The sequence below is a fragment of the Ambystoma mexicanum genome, chromosome 11, assembly GCF_040938575.1.
Source record: "Ambystoma mexicanum isolate Mex_15411 chromosome 11, UKY_AmexF1_1, whole genome shotgun sequence".
NCBI lineage: Eukaryota > Metazoa > Chordata > Amphibia > Caudata > Ambystomatidae > Ambystoma > Ambystoma mexicanum.
Window position 1 is genome coordinate 438,064,843 of NC_090934.1, and position 26,585 is coordinate 438,091,427.

Genomic DNA, 26,585 nt, shown 5'->3' on the forward strand with positions numbered 1-26,585 from the left:
ACATGATGACGGAAGCAAGCGATAACTTGAAAGCTGGACAAGCATTGGTCAAGCACTGGCACGACCAAAAGGCTAACATGGTTGAGTTCGCTCAAGACCAGCTCGTTCTCGTTATGATCCCAACAAGGCAGAGGGCCTTGCAAGATAAGTGGATGGGACCCTACCGAGTAGTGGTTAAACTCGGAGAGGTTAACTATCTGGTGGACTTGGGCAATCCCAAGGAGGCTCCGACAGTCTTTCACACCAACCGACTTAAAGCGTATGTCTCGCGACCTGATGTAGGAGCGTTGCTTCTAGCATCATCCGAGGAAGAAGAAGAGAGTGAAGCTCTTCCGGATCTCCTCAGAGGCTTACCTTTAGATGAAAAAATTGAAGGAGTGAATCTCTCCTCCAATCTGACACCCGAGCAACAAGAAGAGTGCAAATCTATGTTGAATCAGTTTGCCTCTCTGTTCTCGCTTTCACCAGGCTTGACCCCTTGGGGCCAGCACGACATACTCACTGGTGACTGTCTGCCGGTCAAAAGCAGAGGATACCACATGTCAGAAAACGTACGAACCCACATCAAAGGTGAGGTCAGCAAGATGCTTGATCTCGGGGTAATAGAGCCCTCTACTAGTCCATGATCTAGCCCAGTTGTGTTAGTACCAAAGGCCGGATCTAAAGAACTTAGATTCTGCGTGGATTATCGAGCTCTTAATGCAGTCACCACGACTGATGCCCATCCTTTGCCAAGAACAGATGAGTTGGTGGATAAACTTGGCGCCGCCAAGTTCCTCAGCACATTTGACTTCACGTCAGGCTATTGGCAAATAGCCCTGACAGACCATGCCAAGGAGAAAACTGCATTTTCTACCCCCGTTGGCTTATACCAGTTTAAGGTAATGCCTTTCGGACTGAAGAATGAACCTGCTACGTTTCAACGGATGGTAAACCAGGTTCTGAATGGGATGGAGGACTTCTGCATGGCATACTTGGATGACATCGCAGTGTTCAGCAATTCCTGGGAAGAACATGTAATCCACCTGAGAGATGTTTTGCAGGCTCTTGGACGGGCCAATCTGACCAAAAAGGCAAGTATATGCCAAATTGGACAGAGTAAGGTAGTCTATATTGGGCATGAGGTAGGCGGTGGAGAAATAAGGCCTTTGCTCAGTAAGATTGAAGCTGTGCAAAATTGGACAACACCGACTACTCAAACCCAGGTGAGAGCCTTCCTAGGCCTCACTGGGTATTACAGGAATTTCATAGAGAACTATGGGACCATAGCTTCTCCACTGAATGTCACCTCCTCACCCAAATTTCCTAAAAAGGTTAAATGGAACGAGGAGTGCAATCAGGCTTTTGAAAATCTGAAACAGGCTCTTTGCCAAGTCCCAGTACTCAGAGCTCCTGATTACCGCCAACACTTCATTGTGCAGACAGACGCTTCCAATGTAGGGATAGGTGCCGTACTCAGTCAACTGGATGGGAAAGGTAGGGAGCACCCCGTTTGCTCCATCAGCCGCAAGCTGAAGGATCCTGAAACAAGGTGGGCAACAATCGAAAGAGAGTGCTTTGCTATCGTGTGGGCTCTGAAGAAGTTTAGGCTGTACTTGTATGGTTCTACTTTTGTTATTCAGACTGACCACCAACCCTTGAGATGGTTAATGCAAATGAAAGGGGAGAACCCAAAACTATTGAGATGGTCGATCTGCCTGCAAGGGTTTGATTTCACCATTGAGCACAGGTCAGGGTGTCACCACCAAAATGATGATGGTCTCTCTAGGATTTATATCATCGACTAGAGGTATGAGATTCATCCAGGAGTGGATTAAATCCTCCTGTCCCTTAGTCTGGGTGGGGCGAGTGTTCGGGAGAATTCTCTGTTTAGGCTGAATTTCCTAACCTAGTGAGTCCCCCAGCAGCTTTGCTGGATTTCTGGAGTTTGTTTTTTTCCATCCTGCCAAGAGTGAGACTCTTTTCTCCCACTCTTGGACATGTATGTGTGTAATTCCTTTGAAATGTCAATGTGTTCGATGGGCTATGGGGTCTTTTACTCCATAGGGTCTCATATGTTTTTCTATGTGTGTTACACCGCACCCTACGTGTCGTAACACGGGGGCGCCCTAGCGGGTCCCCCACCATAGACTCCATACCCGGGGACTGACTACTGTCTCCCCGGGCATGTAAAGTCACCATTGGCTTTACTAGACCTAAATTTACTAACAGAACTAATACCAACCATCTTATTGTGGACGTACTAGTAGGGGTAATTCGATTACTCCTGGATCTGTTACTCGAGGGGGCACTGTCCCGTCCCCCCTCGTCGAGTTTTGGCTGGTGGCAGTGGAAACTACTTGTTATGTTCGACCCCGAACATAACCCTATGGGATTCGTCCCATTGTTGGAGATTGATACTTTTTCTCATTAATCGCTGACGTACCACCGATCTACTTATCTTAAATAAGTTTATCGAGTGGTATTTTCTGCCAGAACTCGGTTTTAAAATGGCGTCTGTGTTCGTCTCTGTGACTCCTAAAACAAAGGTTGAGCCCTTTGTTCCACTTTTGGCGGGCCTCTGTACAGAGACCCTCCAAAGTGGTGCCATTCTGTCTGGGTTACCACAGGGGTGTGGGAGGGGGTTTAGGCACCCTGGACCGAGTTGCCTTGCCAACTCCGGTCGCACTCTGGAGTGATTGGCCCAGGTGGTGAGCCTTCCCGCTCACCCCTTAGCATGTGTTGATTGACAGCTAGGCTGAATGAATGGGGGTCTTCTGCATAAAAGCAGGGCTTTTGGGACTGGATCTTCAGAAGTCGCCACAGGACCTAAGAATCCGACGAGGGTAACGCTGAGCCGACCTGCACGACGACACCTCCGGTGGAGCCCTGCGGAGCCGACTCACCACTTCCGGACGACAGAGGAGATCTCCCTGCCGGAGAGTCTCTTCCCCTGACTGGTGGGAACAACCAGTCCCCTTTGCTTTTTATTCACCTCAGGACGCAGTCGTCGAATTGCCCGTGCAGAGCACCTCGGCAACCGGATAGCCACTACCCCTGTACCGCGACCAAAAGGTGGTGCCTTGTGACGGAGCACTCCGCGGCTGATCTCTTCCCTGGTGGTGCACCGGACTTCATTTTCTTCGACGACGAGATCATCTCTACTCTTGGCAAAGACCCGACGTGCATCCACCACCAGGAACAACTGCACCCGCCGGAGCTGCCCTCCACAACAAGGTACCGTGTCCACCTGGCTTCCCTTTCGTTCGGTTCGAGTGAGGTGTCTTAATCCTCTCCGTTCCGCTGGGTCGCCTCCAAGCTTTGCTCATTCTTTGTTCTGAACTGGTTCAATCTGCCGATAACAATTTGCTATAAAGACTTGAATGCATCTCCACTAGAGACTTTTTGGGACATCGCGCCTTGCCTCTCTCCGAGTGGGCCTGGCCTCTGAACTTTATGATCTATTGCGATTCTTGCCTTCATACCTTGCATTTTATCCACGTAGGATTGAACTGTGTTGATTTCATAACCTGCCTATCTTTTTCTCTCCCGTCCTAACTAATATTCGAGTGTCATCTAGGTTGAGGTATACACCTCTGTCTGAAAATAAGTGGTACCAGTAGAACCTAGAGTTGTCGATATTCTGCTAGGGGGATTGATCGTTTGCTACCTCGTAGAGTAATTGTTTGATTTGTTTGCAGTGATTTGCCTTAGTGTTTTCCCTAGATGTTCTGTTATAAATAAATGCCTTAATATCTTTACACTAAGCCTCGTTGCGTGTTTGCTTGTCTTGCTGTGAAGAATTGCCCTATTTTGTATACTCCACATACTGCTCTACTTTTCTTGAGAGAAGTCTGACTGCTCAGCCACAGCTGCCAAGTGAATCTGTGTGGTACAGACTGCTACCAAGTGGGTTCACCGCTAACGCCTGTAGTCCTAAATCTTTTGCAGTGGTCCCAGAGGGAACTGCACAGGTTTCTGCCTAACACAGGGTACAGCAATATAGAAGTGGCCAGAGGCTACCTGGCAGGAGGAGCATATGCGATTTAGGGAATTGGTGTGCATTCAGATGGACTTTAGGATGCAGCTGATGACATAGAGGCAGTGGGCTAGGATGCCATGGGTTGCTAGTTACAGGGCAGTGGTGGTAGAGGGAAGGACACTGACACATTTTGCCATACTGGAGGAGGCTTTCAGGGATGCAGAGGAGGAGGAGAGGAGTTTGAGAGAGATCATGCAAGCCATCCAGGACCAAACAATGGCCCGCCTTCGAGTGGAGGATGTGGACTGTGTCTCTGTCCTGGAGGATGTGATGAGAGACTATTGAGTCTACTGCCTATGTATATAGTTCATTGTGTGTTTTTTATTTTTTGACTTTTGTTCATTTTTTCCCTTAGACATGCCCCCTTACACATAGTAGTTGTGCGTAGTGTAAATATTGATAATATAGATTTCTCTTTATTCATTGCACAGTTGTTGTCTCTTTGTTTATGTGCTGCATTTTGTTTTCATTGATTTTAGTATGCATTTGTTCTGTGACTGTTACATGGGTTGGGGGTCTAACTGTGGATGTGTGGCATACACTTGTCAATTGTGCAGACATTGGGGGTCAGTGGGGGGGGGCTCACAATGCATTGCCACCCATCTACAGACATCAGCTACCAGCCAGTGGATGCTCTCATGTCATGCTGTACACCTGCCACTGTAATACTTCATCTTCATGTGAGTTTTTCACATCTGGCTGTACAAATCATCCATCTAATTGGCTCACACACTATCAGACTTCCTTCACATCACCCTGACACATGCCTGTTCAACTTGTGTTAACAGTGGGATATGTCACTGTAGGATGTCACACTAGATGACTATGGAGGGGGACACTATGTACACTGTGCATATGACTTACACCTAGTGTGCTGTACTAGTTTTTGTGCTCTTCAAGAAGAAGGGCTAGAGCCAAGTGTTAGTGCTTAACATCTAGTGTGGTGTCCTCATGTTAGATCTCAGTAAGAAAAGGAGCTATAACACACTGTGCTGAGTCCTTAGCATTTGTGTGAATTTCATATTTCTATATATACACATATCAAATGCAAAATGTCACATGAAAGGGGACCTGAATCAAGAGTCAGGAAATTTAGAAACGGAAGAATAGAAATCATAAAAGTCAAGACAGTATAAGCTAATATTCAAAGCAAAGTATTAGCAAAAGGCAGATTGTACAGCGTGTTCTGCGCACTTATTTGCACAGTACATTCTCAATCAAAACCGAGTCTGTGCACAACATAAAGTCTCTTGTTGCATCTAGATGAATTTGTAACACGTGCAAGGGGAGACTGTTGTTTTGGTTGAAATCAGTACAATAAGGAATTGATGTATTCTTCCAAAAAATATATTGTTGGGTCTCAGTGTCGGTTAGGTCAACTTGGGGTCTACATATGGCTCTGGCGGTAGTGCGGGACAGCTCACATCTCTTGCTTAGCAGGATGAAGGCGCAAAGGGTCTTACGTTTTGGTGGTATGTGAAGATTTCCACCTTCCTCAGGACCAATGGAGTATGTGTGATTGTGATGAACCCTGAGGAGGAAGTAGAGAAAAGGAAGAGTTGCTGAGTGGAATCTTGTCAATGCTGTCGAGCTAACAGAGACAGGAAGTAAAGCTTGAACTACACAAAGAGGCCCGGTTGGACTAAACATAACTTAAAAGGGTGGAGTCATGCAACTAGAGTGTGCATGCTTGTGTGAGACATTAATTAAAAGAAAAGGTTAAAAACTGTCAACGAGTGTGTTGGCAAGTGCCATTCAAAGTCTAGAACACATCTGTAAAATATGAAGCTGGCAAGAGGCAGCATAGTAGACAACCTGTTGTGTGAAAGCAGGGTGCTGCTACCAGCTTGTTGTGAAAAGGCTCCAACAAACATGCAGTGATTTACGAGGTTGGCAAGTAACAGGGGTAATGCTTTTCCAAGTCACAAATGTCAAAAGCATGGGTACCTTATGTAGGAGGACAATGATGGATAATAGTCGCAACTACACGGAGGTTACTGCTGAGAGATACGAGCAGGAGAGAGAGAACACTTCCAGTGGTGTGGTTCCACATTGCTGCTAAATTTCGCCTAAACTGTATGGAAGATCGGATGGCCTGAAATGACATGAAGTATACCTACTAGCCTGGCTAGGCTATTTGAACAAGTTGAGGCTGTGCATAGAGAATACCTACCTTGTAAGGGGTACTGAATGGGTACTGTGGAGCAGGGGAGTCTCCAGAATTCTATGGTGGAAGAACAGGTCAGCGTTGAATCCTAATTGCAGGAGCCCTCACAGTGTCGGGGTTCGCCCAACAGCTTCTAGCAGTTCTTTGCATATTCTTGAGAGATACGCTCAACCTGGGAAGGTGAAGAGAGAGAGAGGGGAATACGGGGGCTGATGTGAGCATGGCTGCTGTTACTCGGTGCAAGTAATGGTGTAGTGAGAGCAATCTCACTGCTTACCTGAAAGGGATGCCTGCAATGGCGTGCCTCCTTTCGTTCTGCTGCTGCAAACTCTCCTTGTTACTGGTTACCTTGGCAATGGGTTAAAGCGTAGGGAGTCGTGCATGCATTGAATTATGACTTCCCTGGGCACCACTCGCTGGATGTGGTGGAATGTTGAAGTGCACTCATTGTATGATGTAGTCTGGAGCTTGAAAAAAGCCTCATCTAATTTGTATGTGTTCAGTATATGAAGGCAGGCTAAATGGAGCCTACCATGGTCATGCTGAAGTTCTGGTGACAGCAGGGCATGTATGTTCTACCTCAATGCAGCTGGAGGGGCACCTGAGGGGGAGAGTGCATCCACATGAGCTTGCTGTAAACTGTGAGTGGTGGTGGCCTGTCCCCCTGTTGTCTAGCTGAATAGGCGGGTGGGCATAGTGAAGGCTACTGGAGCATGGAGTGGAACCTCTCCGCTCACAAGTGGAGACACTGTTGCTGGATGAAGGGATAGATGCATAAAGGCTTAATGGTATCCGGGTGTTTCTCCATTGAGGCCCTTAGACCTATCCAGTGTGTTCAAGTGGTATATCCATCTAGCTTCTTTATTATAGAGGGTCCTTTGAGGATTGGGACTGTTTTTCACCACATCCAACACCCACCATTTGAGATCTTCGGGGGAGTGGTTCATTTCAATAAAATTAGTCATCATGGGTGCTGTGTGGTTTCTGCACCTGATCCTCGTGCGGTGTTTATTAATCCTGATGTGTATGGGTCTTGTGGTCTGTCCTACATACTGGAGACCGCAGGGGCACTCAATGCAATATACCACATTACTGGTCTTACAGGTGGACATGAAACGCAGGTCTCATTTTTTTTTCAATTTGAAAATTGGTTGTCCTGCTCGTAAATTTGCAGGAATGCCATTTGCCACATGGGAAATGTCCCACAATCGGGTGCAGGCTCCTGTGGCTCGTGTTAGATATGGACTGTTGAGTTTTCAAATGTACTAGTTGGTCTTTTAGATTTCTTAATTGTTTCAAAGCAAAGAGTGGTCTTTCCATGTTGGGCAAGCAGGTAGAAATCACTGGCCAATATTTCATCACATCCTTTCTTATGGCGAACGGAACCATTGTGTGCTGTATGTAGTAACACAGGTAATTCTGTCTTGTGTATTGGTTCTGGATTTGGGTTCGAGAAGACTCTCTCGGAGTAAAATTAGCCGGTATGAGAAATTATCCTATAACTGGATGTGCGCAAAACTAACAATCTGATAAAGAAAATCTGAACATATCTCATGAAAAGAATAGTTGTTAAGAGGTATGCATCACCAATGAAAACCAACAGGGGTAACTTCTCAAAAACCCCGTAAAATTAATGTTAACAAGAAGCTAAAGTGTCTTCACTGTCTGCGCTTGCCAGAAATATCAAAAGATTGTGTGCTTTAAAGAACAATGAATGTTTTAGGAAAAGTAAACTGAACGTAGCCATTTTGTGGTTTGATATGCTATTAACAAGCGACACATGTCATAATGTTAATACATAGGAACATAGGGCTTGACAGAAATCAAAATGCCAACAGAAAACACTTTGGTTTGATATGCTACTATTAAGCAACATGTTTCATAAAGTTTATACATATGAACATTGGACTTCACAGAAAATAAAAGTGCCAACAAAAACGCCAACACATGTTTCTACCCTACTGGGCCGTCCTCAGGGCGTGTGAGGCAATAATTAACAGACAAATTGTGGGCATGGGATTTGTTAGTCGTGTGTTCTCACACAAAGCTTAAGTACATGTTCTCCTGATTTAAACCATCCATAATACTTCATATCTGCCGATTTTCATTTTAATAATATGTGAGTGAACGGATTTAACATGAGCTCCGTGGCATTCGTTCCACAAATATTACATTTTGGTTGAAAAGGATGTTTGGTTTCCAAATGTTAGCAAATTGCTGCGTAAATGTGTTCAGGTAGAGAGTGCTGAGTAGCCGATCGTGTTATGGTAGAAAGTAAACCTTGCTGTTCTTAGGGCATGTGATACCAAATTTCTCGGGTATCCCCTTTCCCTTAAGTCGCCAGCCAATTTGTTCGCTTGGAGTTAATAGTCATTAATAGCTGTGCAGTTGCATCTTAATCTGAGAAATTGACTATATGGCAAGTTCTCTTTCAGGGACCGCAGGTGGAAGCTGGAGAATTGTAAAGTAGTGCATCTATCCATGGCTTTTTTCTATAAAGTACAAGCCAGATGACCGAGTTCTACTTTAATATTCAAATCCAGGAATCTGATAGATTGGCGGTCGTATTGAATTGTGAATTCTACTGGGGGTGTAAGTTGTTGAGGTATGTGAAGAAGTCCTTTAAAGATTCAAGACTCCCTTGCCAGATCAAAATGACATCATTGATGTACCTGTACAATTTCTTGATCTGTGGTCTGTATTGATTATTATCAGATGGGACAAATTGTTCTTCGAAGTTAGCAATGAATAATATAGCTAAGCCAGGTGCAAAAGCTGCCCCAGGGCTGTACCTCTGATTTGAAGGTAGAACTGTCCCGCAAATTGGAAGAGAAGAAGTTTTTACCCAGTGCGATGGACAACAGCTCCACAATTAATTCCACTGGAACTCTTTGTTGAGTTGCATTGTGGGTAAGAATACTTTGTACTGTATCTATCGCTTCTTCCTGGGGTATTTTAGTATAAAAAGATTTTATGTCCATGGTGATAAGGAAGTTGTCTTCCATATCAAAGTTCTCTCCTTCAAATATTTTTACTGTAGCAGTCGTGTCTTTCAGGTAAGGTGTCGTGCCCTGGCTGATAGGTTGGAGAAATAGATCCATACATTTACCGATTGGTTCTAGCAGAGATCTGCAGCCCAACATTATAGGCCTTCCTGGTGATCTGGTTGGATTCTTGTGCATAAAAAAGGGATCCTTTTGTCTGAGTTATTGAGGTATTCCAGTTCTACTTTTGTGATCCATCCCCTGTCAGCCCCAAATTGTGTGGCTTCACGGATTTGCTCCTGTATTTCTGTAGACAGGTCCTTATGTAGTGGTTGGTAGATATGTACATCTTCCAATAGGCCCAGGACCATTTTGTTATACTGGGCTTGTGGAAAAACCAAAATACCTCCCCCCTTATTCGCTGGTTTTATCACAAGTCTGGAGTCAGATGTCAGTTTGCCAAGTGCCTTACTTTCAGTGTTGGATAAGTTGTTTCTGATGTTCTTGTTAGTGCTCTGGAGTCTATTTAGATCTCTAAGCATGCATTTCTCGAAAACTAATATCTTGTCTGCCACTTGATTGTCCGCTGGTGGGTCGAAGGGACACTGAGGCCTGTGTCTTGTCTGATTTCTGGTTCATCCTGGTCTGTAAAGAAATGTTTGAGCCAAAGTTTTCTAAAAAAAAATAGTTTTACTTCAATGCCTGTGGTGAACCAGTCTGTGAGGTTAGTGGCAACAAACGACATGCCCATCTCCAAAAGTTTAAGTTGTGTGTGAGAGAGGGCAATGTCTGATAGATTGAAGACAGGAATGGCCTTTTATGTTGACCGTTCTTGTATTTGGTTCAAAATTTTCCCTACTGGGTGAAGCCTCACCTGCGCTGTAGCTGGAGCCTCCCGTGGTTCCCATTCGGGGTTGAAGAAGTCCCCCCGATATCCTCATCCTCTGTATTGTCCTCTGTCTAAAAAAGGCCTCTATCCGCTTGTCCTGTATAGTTGCTGGTAACCAGATTTGTGTGTGTCGTCTCCTGCCGAGTCACTGCTTGCATTTGAGAACATGACCCACCTGTGGTTGCCTTTTCTGTTATTGGTATTTTTTTGTGATCTCTCTAGGTTCCTTTGTTGCAGATATTCTGTATTCAAATAGGGGTCAATTTTTTCAATTCTGAATTCTTGAATGTCCTCACTGAGATTTTTTTGTTTTTTTAGATAATGTGGCTGTTCTGAAATCCTCAAAGAGTTTCTCTATTTTATTTTAAACAGTTTTTATTAGCATTTATAGTGTACATTATCTATTTTCTAGTCATTTATCAACATTAATCCGTGTGTACATGAAATTAGGTGAACAATAACATAACAGGGCACGCATATCTGCTTGCTTGACGATCTGGCACCAGACAGCTGGATGGGGTGCTGATCAGCGCTGCTAAGCATGGATTCTCGGTTGTTGGGGTGCACGCCTTGTCAGAGAGCTACTACATTGTCAGTGTGCTAGGAGAGGTTCACAGGGGTTTGTCGTCCGATGGGTGGAACATGTCCCAGACCAGGGATTTCCAGTCCTCAGATGCCAGGCTAGCCTCTCCCCCCGCTTTGGCCAACCCCTCTCCTCAGACCTTGTTTTCCGCCCCTGTCCAATGCTCGAATTCCCTGTGCCACTTGTCAAACTGGGGGCCCCATGTAGATTTCCATGCCATAGCTATGGCTCTTTTAGCTCGCACACATACCATGTCCATGAGGTTAACTACATGTCTCACCTTGCTTATCCTTGGGTAGGTGCCCAGGAGGCACTCCTTCGGGGACCAATCATACCTCTCCATCCCTGCTCTTCTGGAGCCTTGTTCTAGTTTGGACCAGAGAGTCTGTGTCTTCAGGCACCACCAGAACATGTGCAGCATTCCAGTTCCCTCTGCACCACACCAGGGACACAGGGTGTGTGTGTTCTTATTGTATTTAACCATTCTGTCCGATGTCACATATGTTCTGTATAGATTTGTAATTGGATTTTCTGAACCGGGCATTTCTAGACACTACACGGGGGTATGCTAGGATCCTCTCCCATTCCTTTAGTTATATTGTTCTCCAGATCTGCCTCCCATCTCTGCTTCAGTGTGTCACTTTTTGGGTTGGGCCTATCTGCCAAGTGCGCATAGACCCTGGATACTGGTTTCCACCGTCCCCCAAATTATACAGCAGTGTCAGCAGTGGGTCCGGCTCTGGTTCTTGCAGCCACTCTTTCCATTTTACTCTAGCCCCCTTCCTGGCCCTGCTGTACCACAGAAATTGGCCTTTGGATAGGCCTTCTTTTTCCACTATTGACCCGAATTCTCTAAAGGTCCCGTCCTCATACGTGTCTCCTCAGGTGTAAATGCCGTGCCCTTCCCATTTTCTCATCTGGGCCAGGTCTGTTTTGGTGTTGCACACCCCAGTGGCAATCGGGACATCTGGGCAATAGGGATGTATCCCTCCAGACAATTTCAGGGTCTGTTTCCAGATTTTCATTCCCAGTAACACTATCATCGGGGTCTTCCCCAAGCACTCTAGTGGGGCCATAGGGTTTCCTTCAAGTTCGCCGGTGCTACCAGTTGTCTAAGTAGTCTAGTTTCCGAGTAGTCTCGTCTGCTAGCCACTTGGTCACATGGCTCAGTTGGGCCGCCAGGTAGTATCTCTGCAGATCTGGTAGTTGCATACCACCTGCTTTATACGGTAGTGTTAGTGTGATAAGGGATATTTTGTGTCTAGTGTTGCCCCATAGCAATTCTCTCAGTAGTGTTTCAAGTAATCGGAAGAAGGATGTCGGTATAAGGTAATGTACACTTTAAAAGAAATATAAGAACCTCGGCAACACTATCATTTTAAATACTGCAGCCCTCCCCATTACAGATATTGGCAATCTAGACCAGAACATTGTTGATTTCCTTAGCCCCTGCAACGCGGCTAGGGTGTTACCGCCATAAATCTGTTCGGGTGTGTGCCAGATGTTAACCCCCAGGGTATCTGAACATGCTTGTCTTCCCATCTGGGAGTTCTGCCTCTGCACACCTGGCCAGCCTTGCTAGTAGAACACGCTCAACTTCTCTTTGCTGAAGGCGATCCCCGAAACCCGAGCAAAATTTTCTAGGATCTCCAATGTTGTTGGTATTTTAAGGTGGGGGTCCCTCAGGTATAGTAGTACATCATCTGCATACAATGAGACTATGTGATATTCCCTCCCCCTACTCTGATGCCTGTGTCGAAGAACTGTCTCCTTATGTATATTGCAAGTGGTTCCAGGCCTAAAATGTAGAGCACTGGGGATAATGGGTAACCATGCCTGGTGCCTCTCTGGATTTCCAATAGCCCCGACACTGTCCTTCCAGTCTTTACTCTGGCCACCAGTGACTTACATATGATTTTTATCCATCGGATGAAGCGTTCCTCCAACCCGAATTTCCCCAGGACCTCCAACGACCATTCCCAATATATAGAGTCAAATGCCTTTTGTGGCGTCTAAGGATGCAACCACAAATGATTCGTGTGAATCCTTTATTTGTGCCATTTATTCGCTGATGTATTTCGACCGGGTAAAAAACGTTCTGATCCTCATGTAATAGTGTCCCTATCACACCAGTCAGTCACTTGGCCAATATTTTTGTCAAGATTTTAATGTCGTAATTGAGCATGGCCAATGGTCTGTATGAACCATAGTCATCTCTTGGTTTCCCTGGTTGGGTATCGGCACCACCAGCATCTCTCTCATACTTCTTGGTAGTATCCCTTTTTCGTATGAATCTTTGAACACTACTAGGAGGGTGGGGGCCAATTCCGCATCATATGTTTTATAGAATTCAGGAGGTAGACCGTTGCTGCCTGGGGTCTTACTCGTGGACAGTGATTTGATTACCTCAGTTATGTCTTCAGCAATCAGGTCCCCATTTAGGGTGGCTCGCTGGGTTTCACTCAGTGTTGGCAGACCTATCTCGTCCAGCGTATCTAGGAGGTCTCCCCGCGGCACAGTCTCTGCGTGGCCGTACAGGTGGGAGTAAAACTACTTAAACGTGTTGCTGATATCTGACTGTGATGTGTGGACCTTGCCCGTGGGGTCTTTAATTTCGGTAATTGGTTGCGTTGGGTAGTCCCTCCTGCACAACCACGACAAGAGTCTGCCTGGTTTGTCACCTTCCGCGTGTGCCCTAGTGGTTTTGGCCACAAAGTCAAATTTCGCCAATCTGGCTCATGCGTCTTGGCAGTATCCCCTAACTGCGGATAGTTCCACCTCTGCCTCTCTTGTCCTCGGGGCGGTGGCTTCTGGTTGTGTGATCCACCTTTCCCCTTCCTCTAGCTCACTCCTCAGTGTTCTTCTATTCCCACCAGTAATAGCAATGATTCCCCCCCCCCGACCACTACTTTCAGTGCCTCCCAAGTCGTGTCCAATCCCTTCATGCTCCACACATTGATATCTAAGAACTCTCTTATTTTGCCTGGGAGGTTCTCCTTGAAGGTGCAGTCTGTTAAAGCCTTTGTTGGCATTCACCACATTGGTATGGGTGGCTTAGGCCCTCATTTTTTCCATTCCATGAGGAGCGGAGAGTGGTCAGATATTGATCTTCCCAAGTAGGACACTGACTCTACCTGGGGTAGGTGCTGTTTGTCTATTAACAAATAGTAAATTCTAGTATAGAGTGTGTGGGGAGATGAGAAGTAAGAATATTCTCTATCTGTGGGATGCAATTCCCTCCATACCTCTGCTAAGTCTAGATTCTCTTGAACCTTATTTATTGAGGAGGGGATAGGGGTGGGCATCAGTATCGGGGGATTTGGTCTGTCCACTTTGTGGTCGCGTATGCAATTAAAATTGCCCCCTCATATGAAGAAGCAGCTTCGGTATGGTGTGAGTTTGGCTCCCAACTAAGTCAGGTATGCTGAGGTCCTGTGGTTGGGGAGATAGAAGTTGACAATGCAAATATCTAGTTGTTCAATGCTGCCCCTCAGTATCAAGTACCTCCCCTATGTGTCTTCCTCCTTGGAGAGTAGCTTAAATGGAATAGCCCATCTATCCATGTGTAAACCCCTCAAGCATATTTAGAGTACGGAGCGCCAAAACCCTGTCCCCCCACCATTCCGTTATTTTTGTGGAGCTTTCGGCGTTGAGGTGCGTTTCTTGTAGGAGTGCAATGGAGATACGCTTCCTCTTTAGGTAGGATCTAATCCTGTTTCTGCTCATGTAAGGGCCCATCCCCCGGACATTCCATGTCAGTACCTTAATGTCAGCCATCATTTCTGAACTGCAGTGTCCCCATCCTCCCTTCCAGTGCTCGTACCCTTTATAGTGAAGACTAAAAAATATTTCAACCAATAACTTGTTAAACTCAAACAACTGCACCCAACAGTTGCGCCATGTGGGCAAAGCTCAGGTACCCCTTCCATATTTTGGCCTGTCCAGGACATCTCAAGCAGGTTGTGGTATGGCAGCAACAGGCTGGCACCAGTCCTTTCGCAGGGTCGAGCCATCCTGCTCGTGTGCGACGTTATGGCAGGTCACCCATCTTCTAGTGAAGGTAAAATTGGCATAGTCCTTCCCTTTTTTAAAATCTCCAACTGTTCACAGCTAGGCACTTCTTTGTTTGACATTGTGTGATTCATGCAGCCGGTTCCACATCCCCTGCCATGTTGTTTTGTTCAAGCCACATGTTGGCCGCTGCTGGTGTCTCTACGAAAATAGCACGCCCTTTATGTATCACTTTAATCTTGGACGGGTACATCAACATGTACTTGAGATTCAGTTGACGCAGCCTCGCTTCAATTGGGCAAAAGAGTTTCTCGCTCTATGGACTGCCGGAGTATAGTCCGGGTATATGGTGATTTTGGCATTGTCTCTTTTTATGGTTCCTCCCACGCGTGAGTGGTGCAGCATGACTTCCAGGTCTTGGAAGTTAAGGATTCTTGCTATGTTTGGGTGTGGGTATGAGCCAGGTGGTGTTTTTTTCTGGAGGGCCCTGTGTGCTCTTTTGACCGCAAACCCCTGCGAGAGCCGACCGTCTCCTATTTCTTGTTGTAGCAGGGTTTCTATGAAGTTCGTAGGGTTTGGGCCAGGGGTGTTGCTAGGTCTAGAAAAGACCCGGGGCTATGCTAATGTCGGAACTGTCAGGACAGGGGGCTAGCTAGCCTTTTGGTTGTAGCTCCTGAGAGTCCATCTGGGGCTACAACCAGAGGACCAGGGGCTGTAGCCCCCTTAGTCCCCCTAGCAATGCCTCTGGTTGGAGTGTACCAGTCCTTCACGAATGCCTAGTAGGCAAACATTGATGCATCTGGACCATCCCTCTGCATCTTCGGCCCTTGCTTCCAGGATCTTGTTGTGCCTTTACAGCCCCGCTGCTCTGTTCTGCACATCTTCCAGTGTTGTGGACATTTCACGTTGCTCCATTTCCGTGGTTGTCACTCATTCCGTGAGGTTGCATATGTTTTGTCGCATTAGCTGCATGTCCGATTTCACTTCTTCTATTTTAGCGTCAATGAATCAGCACAGCCCAGATATGGCCTCCGGTATCTGTTCGTCTTTGCCTTGTTCCGCAGGAGGCTGTTGAATCAGCGCCGGCTCTCTGGGTTCTGTTCTCTGTTCTTTGGGTCTAACTGCGGCAAAGGACTCCATGATACTGGCCTTACTTTTCCCTTTGGAGGAGGGGATCTCCATGTGTCGTGGGCTGGGGCAGCTGAGAGCCACCGTGCAGGAATGCAGTGCCTATAGCCTGGGTTTCTGCACGTATGTGTGCTTCAGTGATCTTCCTCCGGTATTTCTTTGGTATTAGGCTTTGCTATGTGCAGCTTGTTGACTTTTTGGGAGTTACTCTGCCTCGTGTTGGGGCCAGTTAGGGGTGATCCATTATTTCAGCTCTCTGTACTGTCAGAAAGTGTGCTCCGGGGCATGTGGGGCAGGGTCAATGTTCTGTTGAGCCCCCAAGGTGCACCCTGCACTGGTTGCTCTTTTGATCCTGTGTAGGGTGGGTTGCCATGTGATGTGGCATGCCTTCCACTTCTTGGTGCCTGCTACCTGTTTAAGTATGTTGCTGTGTGGTTTGGCGTGGCAGGTTAATGTTCTGGGTGTCACTCAGTGCGAGTGTTAAACTTTTGGGTGTAGCCTGGTCTGCCCCGTCAACTGTAGCTTGCTTAGAATAGCTCTTTGTTCTATAGGTGGCTGTGGTGGGTTGTGTCAGAAGTCATCAACTGCTTGGTATTCGTGATTGGGCCCAGCGTGTTGCCCCATTGAGCCCGCTTGGGCGGTGTGTGGTCTTGCTATGGGCTTTTATACCTAGCACTGTCTCTACGTGCAGGCTCCCTTTTAATCTTGTTGTGTGTCCAGCTTGCGATTAGGTGCTTCAGTGGTTGAGGGGGGCTAAGCCTCATTGCAATAACAATAACTGTTGCTTCAGACTATTATTGACAAGGCCATTGTGCCCCCCACTCAGGTGGTTGGGGTTGCCACTATATGGTGCTTCCACAGTGCGTTGCACTCTTGTGCCCTTTCTTCCGCCAGCCACTGCCTACACACTCCACATCACTCGTGGAGGTTGACATCCCCAGTGGCGCGTACCCCATCACCCAAGCTTTGGGATCTCACTTCTTGTCTGATGGGGCTCTGGACTAGGCTCCAGCTCCAGGTCCCCCGGATCTTCACGGCCCCTCAGTGCTCCTTCTAGTTAGCGCAGCTGATTCCTTGGCTCTTTGTTCTAGCGGCCTCCGTGCAAGTTCCAGTTACGGTCGGTGGCCTTCCGCCCCTCTTATCGTCCCCCAGCTTTCACTCCACAGGCTCAGGAGGCGTGAGCTCCGTCCGCCCTCAGATCCAAGCAGTTCCACTAAAGCGTCCTGTTCCAATTTCGGGTCGCCGCATGCCGAGTGCGGTTCCGTGCGCAGTCAGCATCAAGCCTCCGTGACACCCGCCATCTTGGTTGCCGCGGATACTCAGCTTTGGTCGCTTGGTTCAGGGGATTGCCGGCTCTGATTTCCCCTGATCTTTTCACGCAGTGTGCAGGATCAGTTCATCTCCATGATGTTCATTTTTATGTTCAATTGGTTTCGTTTTGCCTTTATTTCAAGGATCAGCAATAGGATCTAGACAGGAGCTCTAACTTCACACGTCTTCATATCTCACACACAGGCTACGCTCCCTCAAAGAGTTTCTCTATATCTCATTCGCATTAGTAATTGATGTGTTGGAATTGAATTTTAATTCTTCTGCTTCTAGTTACTTCTGTAGAGTTATGGAAATTCTCTGTGCTGTGGAGATCGTTAACACCATTAAGTCTCTACTGCACTCTGTTGCTACTTGGATGAACCCGGTTTTGTACACCTCATCTTCCAGGAACAGACATGGTACGTTGTGCACCACTAAGTCTACTGGGATGATATTAGCCTTGAGGTACTCTCTCAAGAAGTGAACGTGTAGTTCGGTCATGAAACCTATTTTCTTTGGTTTCAGCAATTCGTCTGCATTCGTATGAGTAAGGGTGGAGCCAGTGGTTCCATCTTGAAATAAAATGAGGGACCTCGAATGATGTTAAGTATCTGTTCCTCACTATAACTTCATGTTGCACTCTCGGCCATGGCCCTGGGGGCACATGTGTGATGCGGACACATAAGTGAGACAGACAAGTGAAAACAGGGAGTAAATCTATGCACATACACCCTAAATGTGTTTAAGTATACTGTGCACTGTAAATACCCTAAATACATCCTGGACTGTAACAGAACTATTAAACTGGAGGTGGGCCCCTACTCTATCAGGGACTGGCGTGTAGAACTAAGAGAAAAGGGGAGGCGGTTTTCCCAACAGGAAAACCTCTATAGTATAACAGTGGAATAAGTCACTTTAGGCTGTCACAATAGATGACTACGGAGGGGGACACTATGTACACTGCATATGACTTACACCTAGTGTGGTGTCCTAGTTTCTGTGCTCTTCAAGAAGAAGGGCTAGAGCGAAGTGTTACACCTGGGGTGGTGTCCTCATGTTAGCTCTCAGTAACAAAAGGAGCTATAACACACTGCGCTGAGTCCTTAGCATTTGAGTGAATTTCATATATATTCCTTATAGTATACAATAAACTAATAGTAGACATTTCTATATACACACAAATCAAATGCAAAATGTCACATGAAAGGGGGCCTGAATAAAGAGTCAGGAAGTTTAGTCTTGCTTGATACTTTGCACTCACATTATGTGTGACTCTGTGATTCTGGAAATGCATTGGAGGGACAGTGCTTCCATTTCGTTGTCCTGTACACTCATATCATGTGTGTTCTGTGTTGTTTGTCTGCACAGGAGTCCATGTGGGACTCTCCTGGCAGTGCAGATTTTCCTCTTTTTGGTTGTGGTGAACAGAGACCCTTGGGATACCCTTATGTGGCCCATAGAGCAGGGTACTGGCTGGTGGCAGGTCCATGCTGAGTTTGACAGGTGCTCTGAGTATCCTCCATTTTGGGATTCCTGCCATAGGCATCAATGGATTCCTGATAGGAGGCAAGATGGCCCCTGTGGCCTTATGGTTTCTATGAACTGTTACCTTGTTTTCCCAAAGTCCTGGTAAGCCCTGACTCTGTCCCTTCCCCTGACTGGCAATTGGGTGGAAGAACCATATATGGTATTGTGGATAAGTCCAGGCCAGATTGGCTGGAATCTTCACAGTTACTGTATGTTGTGGGTACACCCTTGGGGTGGTAACTGGGTGAATGGAGTGTCTGACCGATATGCATTCCATGTTATGGGTGTGTAGAGGAGGAGCCAAATGCCTCTAACAGAAATCCTGCCCCTATTCTGCCTATATGTTTAAAGCCGGAAATTGTGACATGCAGAGCACCGATAATGATACTTATCCCGGGAAAAGATCTTCGAAACAAGGTATCCATTGAGAAAGCCCTATATCACATACCTGCATAGAGATGACAGTCTCCTGAGAGAGAGAGAACCCAGAAGAAGTGTGAAGCAGTGAACAAAAGAGGCTGGTGATGTCGCAAGAGATGAGAGTGACGCACTGAGAAGGATGACCAGAGAAGAGAATGCATAGACCTTATGGAATCTGATGACGGAATGAAGAATGGGGGAACCTTTCATTTGCGAAATGAAGATTGCACGTGCGAAGACCACTAAAGAAAATGTAAGTCACTTTATAACTGTGCAGATGCTGCAACGCAAGTAGACCAAGTAATCCTGAAGGATGGCTATACGTAGTGAATAGACTACAGGCGGTGTTGCCAATCTATATATATATATATATATATATATATATATATATATATATTCAGTAAAAAAAACTTTGTTAAAGGGACGTTATGGTTAAGTTGCGCTACTAAAAGCCTATGAAATTCAGTAAAAACAACTTTGTTAAACGGACGTGGTGGTTCAAAATAAAACCGGAAAACCCCTGAAATTCTCCAGTTATGGTAAGCTAAGCAACCATAACTCACGCTACCACCGTGCACTGCTAAGACTAACACCCAGGACATCAAAGATGACATCACAAATGTCATTGATGTCATCACTGATGACATCACATGTCTGGCTCCTTCTTTTTTCCTTTACTGACATATGTAGGCCAGTAACAGTCAGGAACTAAAAATGTTACATTTGTAGATTTATACTTCAAATAAGTTCTTACAGTAATTCACTTGGGGTTCACTCACAGCATATGAAACATATATATAGGAGAAAGCACAGAGTTGGAAGACAGCAATGCTTTCTATGTATCAGGATGATCAGTAAGGGTATCAACAGTTCATTTTTTTTTATAGTTCTGTTTTTTTATTGCTGTACTTTCCCTGGATATGCTCATACTACTTTCCTTAGTGTCTACTCACAGTATGTGATAGTTATGCATACGGAAGTAGTAGTTTTGAAGTAGAGCAATCATTTCTGTGCATGAAGATAATCAGTTAGGTTATGAAGATTGTCTGGTAATACTGCTGTTTTTTTGTTTACTTCATTCTCCCTGTATATGCTCATATTTGTATGTGTTGTCTGTTAGTGTTTTGTTTGAAATAATGCAATTATGTGGTAAGTGTGTTTTATTAGGTACTTATTAAATGTGACACAGTACGCTAAACTCTAATAAGAAAGCTTTTATCATTTCACTATTCCACATGGCAAGATTATTAATATTGTAACTCCATCATGTATGCTGCACGCAATGCCTACGGTTGTACATGAGTAGCTAAGTATACTGGAAAGAACTTCATAATAGAATGCTATTTATATTAATGCATTGCTTAATGCACTACGTACCTCATGACAAATATTCTAATGATCCTTGACACTTTTTTATCAACATTACAATAAGAATCCCTTGAACAGACTTTTCATGAAAAGTAAATGCACATGTGATGTCATCAGTGATGTCATCAATGACATTTGTGATATCGTCTTTGATGTCCTGGGTGTTAGTTTTAGCAGTGCACGGTGGTAGCGCGAGTTATGGTTACTTAGTTTTTCTGTTTTACTTTGAACCATAACGTCCATTTAACAAAGTTTTTTTTACTGAATTTCATAGGTTTTTAGTAGCGCAACATAACCATAACGTCCCTTTAACAAAGTTTTTTTACTGAATTTCATAGGTTTTTATTAGGGTAACTTGACCATAACCTCCCTTTATCAAATTTTATTTTACTGAATATACATATTCATAGTGTAAATTTGATAGATGTTTACTAGGATTCCTTTACTTTATATACATGTAACACAGAATATGCTAAACCCCTAGCTAGTGATTTTTATGTCCGCGGACTGTGCGAATGTCTGCGGATGGACGCGGACAACACCAGTAATACCCAAAAACTCATGGGCATCTTAAATTGTTATATCATACCATATGAACACTGTACAAGTTGAAAAACCAACACACAAACACATTATATATAGTAATAAATAAGAATTAGAACTTATATATCTAACACATCAAACATCCATTTAAATACCATATATAGTCAAATGGAATATTCCAAAACAAGAAAGGTATGCTTCTAACCTAATTACCTCACTGTAACGCTCACCTGGTATCCACGGGGACGTCACTCAGCCTGTTCTGACCTCTTACGACCTCGAACCCTTCCCTGAAGTCTACTCAACGGGAGACTGGGCCTTGTTTTCTTGGAAAGTGTGCTCTCTGTCCTGCTTTCAGCGCAGGGGCGCGTTGATTGATGCGGGCTTGTTGCTGCCTAGTTACTTCACTGGCAAGCGTCTGACAGGTAAGTATAATGAGTCTTTTGAACAGTTCTCTAACTTCGTTCCTTTCCTTACTTAAATGATGGCCGGCGTCCGGGGATGGCGACGTGCTGCTGAGATGAGTAGCGCTGAAGGTGAGTGAGAGCGCCATGCACAATGCAACCCTTTCGTATTTGTATTGAACTGAGTTCTTTTTCTGTGTCTTTTAGGTGCAGCGACGTTTTCAGCGTGGATGCCGGTTATGAAGAAGAAATGCGGTGAGTAAGCGTGGTATGCGGCGCCTCTAGATGTTTCCACGCTAACCTGGAGTGTCTTTTCCCTCTTGCAGATGGATGAGAAGTTCCGGAGACAGAGGTCCTCCAGAGCGGCTGGGATTCAGGTAAGAGTTTGAAGCTCATACAGTCTTTAAAAATAAGCAAAGATTTGCTGAATGCTTACTAATGCCTTTTTTCTGTTCTTTTTCCCTTTCCTTAGGAAGTGGCTTGCCGGGATGGGAATGGCACCGCCGAAGATGCCCGCAGAACAGAAGGAGCGATGAATGATGGGCAGAAGCGCCGCAAGGTAAGGTTGTTCCTAACAGGAGCTGAGCGCAGAAGAAAGATGCAGGCCTACTGGAGACCGATCCGAACACGGTGAGTGTCACGCTGCAGGTGCAGAAAACACAAAGCATGTTTCTCAGCCTGGGCGTGGCTTAAATAGTCTCTGGGTATCCCAGGTGTCTCTGGGCTGAACCACACCCAAAAGAGTAGACTGCACATGCAGTTCTGGGAACTGAAATATGTGGGGGCATCCATCTTGTCCCCATCAATGCACTACAAGTCCAATCCCCAATGTTATCCTATGGGAGTGAGTGAGTCTGGTGCCACAAGTGCCAAGTCTGACTCCACGTGGGTCTTTGGAGGGATATAGAGGCCCTTGAGGGCCATGTAGGTGATCGTGGCCTGGCTCCAGCCTGACATCTTGGAGGGCTGGGGACATGAGGGGCAGGAATCATGACACTCACAGAAACTGCACAACTAGGAGCAGCAGCAGATCTACAGAACAGTGAGAAGAAAACTTACCACAATCTAGTAAGTAAACGTTTTTTTTCTTATATATTTCTAAACTGTCTATACTAAATACAATAAATGTGATATATATTTTTTTTTTCCTCACAGAAATGTCAAATACTTTAAAATGGCTTGAGGAGAATTTCCCACATGGTGAAATGTCTGAAGATAGTGAAATTAATGTTAAACACTTCTCTATATAACCAAATTAATAAGCATTACTTTATGTACACTTAACATATATATATATATATATATATATGTACATTTTTTTTTTTAAAACAGACCATACAAACAATGAAAGCGCGTGGAAGAAAAAATGAACACGCTCATGATAAATTTCCACCTTTGGAAAGATTTTTTGGAGGACCATATAAAAGAAAAAAAATAGATACCATTTTGCAACATGTACCCGCCCCCCTCTCCATATCCCAGTCAATTATCCCCAAACCCTCACCACATAGAAAAACATTTTGATGAGATTTCCATCCCTTCATGTCCTCCTATCAATCCTCCTGAAAACCCTGATTCCCCTGTGTTTGCGTCCGTTTCTTCTTCCCCGTCTCTATCATAAATTGTTCATAGATATAATATAATGAAAAATAAATGTTATGTGTGTGTTAATTTAGTCCTTTGTGTTTTTTTTTTTAAAAAGCCAGTTTTGGTGTCCGCAGACAACACAGGTGTCCTGAAATGTTCGTAAATAAATGAAATGGGGATGTCCTGAGGACACTATACCTGTCTGTATTGTCCGCAGGCAGGTTGAAACTGTTCTAAGAACACATCAAGTATCCTGGGATGTTCATAAATAAACAAAATGGGGGTGTCCTCAGGACGCTATGTCTGTCCGTATTGTTCGCAGGCGAGTTGAAACTGTTCTAAGAACACACGCAGTGTTCTGAAATGTTTGTAAATAAACAAAATGGGGTTGTCCTGAGGACACTATGCCTGTCCGTATTGTTCGAAGGCAAGTTGAAACTGTTCTAAGAACACAGGCGGTGTCCTGAAATGTTCGTAAATAAACAAAATGGGGTGTTTTGAGGACACTATACCTGTCCATACTGTTCGTAGGCGGGTTGAAACTGTTCTAAGAACAAACGCCTGCCCGTAACTGTTCGTTTCACTTGTGACACACTTTTAATTAGTTTCAGGACCCGAACAGCATCCGTAGAACACCAACGCGCATGCGCAAAACAGTTTCAGTGCATTTGGTGTCCTGCGGACCCCCTTTTCCTTCGCGGACATATTTGCGACGCCATCATGTGACCGCGCCCATGCTGAGCGTGTGTTCTGACTGCGGACACTGTTCGTGTCCCCGAACAATTTAAAACTACCTTTTCAGGCAATCCACAATATTTCACAATAATAAATCACCATAGTACAAGTTCCAGACAATAATCCTGACTTTATACATAATTTTGGGGACTTTTTGAGCCTTTTTTGGGTGTTCGATCTGTCCTCAGACAGCGCGGGTGTCTGCCAAGCGTGCACCTGCACCCTTATAAAAGGCCACACCCCAGAGCTCATCCTCATTGTGTTTCTGGCTATCTTACAGAACTAAGTGCATTATTGCTGCAAATTTTACAGATTTATTTCTGAAAACTGATGACATCCATGGCTCAACTACTGCCACCTGGTGCTGCATCTGCCTCAGCACCACCCCCACCCCCTCCACCACCACCACCTGCCCAAGGGCCTGAAGAGGGGAACAGGAGTGAGGATGCAGAGGAGGATGAAGAGGATGAAGAGGATGAGGTAGTGGAAGTTCCTACTACCAGCACTCGCAGTGACTCTTGGGTGTGGCGGTTATTTACCATTCATGGTAACGTACCCAAGGCGCCTGCGAACAAAGTCACCTGCAACGAGTGCAAAATGGTGCTCAGTCGCAGGAGGCTTGGTTCATACAGCTTTGGTACGACAACTATGAAACAACACCTAAGGTCATTCCACGGTGGGGCCATTCGCAAGGTTATACCTTGCGAGGAGCGTAGTAGGTTGAGATACTCTACTACATCCTCTGTTTCTGACCCTGTCACCACAAGGAACACTCCTGTGGGAGAGTGTATCCCTCCAGCTGCCTCACAGGCCATTCACAATGCTGATGACCCCTACCTTTCGAGGGTCACAGTTGTGTGTATGTACTGTGACACAGTCCTCTGCATGGGGAAGAGACTTTGTAGTGCTTTTGAGACTATGGTCTCAGAGCACAAGAAGACCTGCCCACTACCTAAGTAAGGCCCACCCTACATCTTCCTCTCTCCACCAGCCCTTTCTTATCCCCGTGTTTGGTGTCCCCCCTTACCCTCCTTTCCCCTCCTCTCCTAGTGTGTCGTGTGTAAAAAACAAAAAAAATATCTAAAACAACAAAAATCAAAGAAAAAAAGGCTCTTTTCAGGGCAGCCTTTCACAGTTTAAAAATAGAAGTGGCAAATAAATGGAGCAGGGCCCTGTGTATTTTAGAAGTCTGCAGACAGTTCGCGGAAATTTTGGGGTGCTGCCCTATCTTAACCATTGCACTTTTCTCTGGGAGGAAGTGGTGGCTCTGAAAAGAGCTTTCTGGTAGTGTTTGTTTGTGTAAAAAAAACTTGAAATGGTCAAAACCTACTGCAAAATGGATGGCTGAAATTCCAAAAAAGGTTGCAATGCATTTAGTACATTTCTCAGAAAAATCTCATTGCGAGCATAAGTAAGATGGACTCTATCTCTGCGAAAAATGTATGTGCTACGAAACATAATATTTTCATTGTGAAAAGAAGACATGACAACATCTCTTAGAAATGCACAAATAGCCCTAGTGACATTGCGCCTCGCTTTCTCCATTTGTGGACCAAATGAAGAAGAACGCAGCCACATTTGTCTCTGCGCAATTCGTGAAAAAATTACTTGAGAATTTGGAAACATGTCCATGACCTTCCCAAGTCCTTCTTTCATTGCAAATTGCAAAGAAATTCCAGACACATGTCCTAAACTATTCCCTCCACAATGAATTATCATTATGTCTGCATGATGCTCTGTCTCCAAAGTAGCACAGAGAAGTAGCAAATCCATCTACTTAATTCCACGCACTCCATGCCAGTGCACTTCCACATGTGGGAATCCAAGATCTACAGCTACTCCACAGCTTTCTCCATGCACCTTCAACCAATGTATCCACAAGTCTCCCAAATTCCGGACAATCTGTTTTCTGAAAAACACAGCCATAGCTATCTGTTCTTCTCTCAGGAAAAATACTTTCTGACAAACTCTCTCATGACACAACACACATACTAAACTTTACTGACCAATCCCTTGCTCTGCTCATTCTCAAATGCATGCCTCCACACCCCAAAATCCCTGTATGTAACACGCGATGTCCGCAGACTACCACCATGTCTGTGGACATATCGTAACATGGACAGCCCATTTCCACTTCACTCTCTGTGCCATTCCCTCATTGGATACAGCTAAACAGTCACACAACCATCCACCAATCACATCCAAGACCTGCACATCTAAGTCCATCATCATAGATCAGCACTTCAAATGTACTGTTAATCACTCTGAGTACAAGTGTAATATCATTGGAAAGCACCTACTCCAAGAACTACTGTACAAGTCTGCAGGATTTCTACTTGCAGCTGCATGCATTTCCATATGGATGAACAAAAACTACAGGTATGCATATTTTCTGTATAGTATATGTACAATTTTTATAAATGCATATAAACATATTAACTGTCTTTTAACCTGTATAACCTATAAAATGAACTTACTGTCATTTTTACCAACTGTTATAATCAACTGTCACTTCCAAACCTATCTGCTATTTAATATCTTTTTGCGCACACATTTGCAAAGCATGTTGAACTAACATATTTAAAGTAAAATATAAAGACTGCACATAGTCAAACGAAATTGCATGCACAAACTATGTTCAGATATCAAACAAGAATACTTGTAAAAAAACATAAAAATCAATGTCTAAATTTACATCAGTGCTATAAACACACACAATTACTAATTTCGTTCATTTACAATTGCAGTGAAGACCACTCTCCTGAAAAGCAGCAGCAGAATCTGAGGTACAAACAACAACTCAGAAGAAAGCTGTTCATTCCACAACAAAAGTAAGTTAAAAACCAGCATAATATTTGTACTATTACTCAAACACACTGTGGGGTTCATTCATGGTATTTCTGCGCC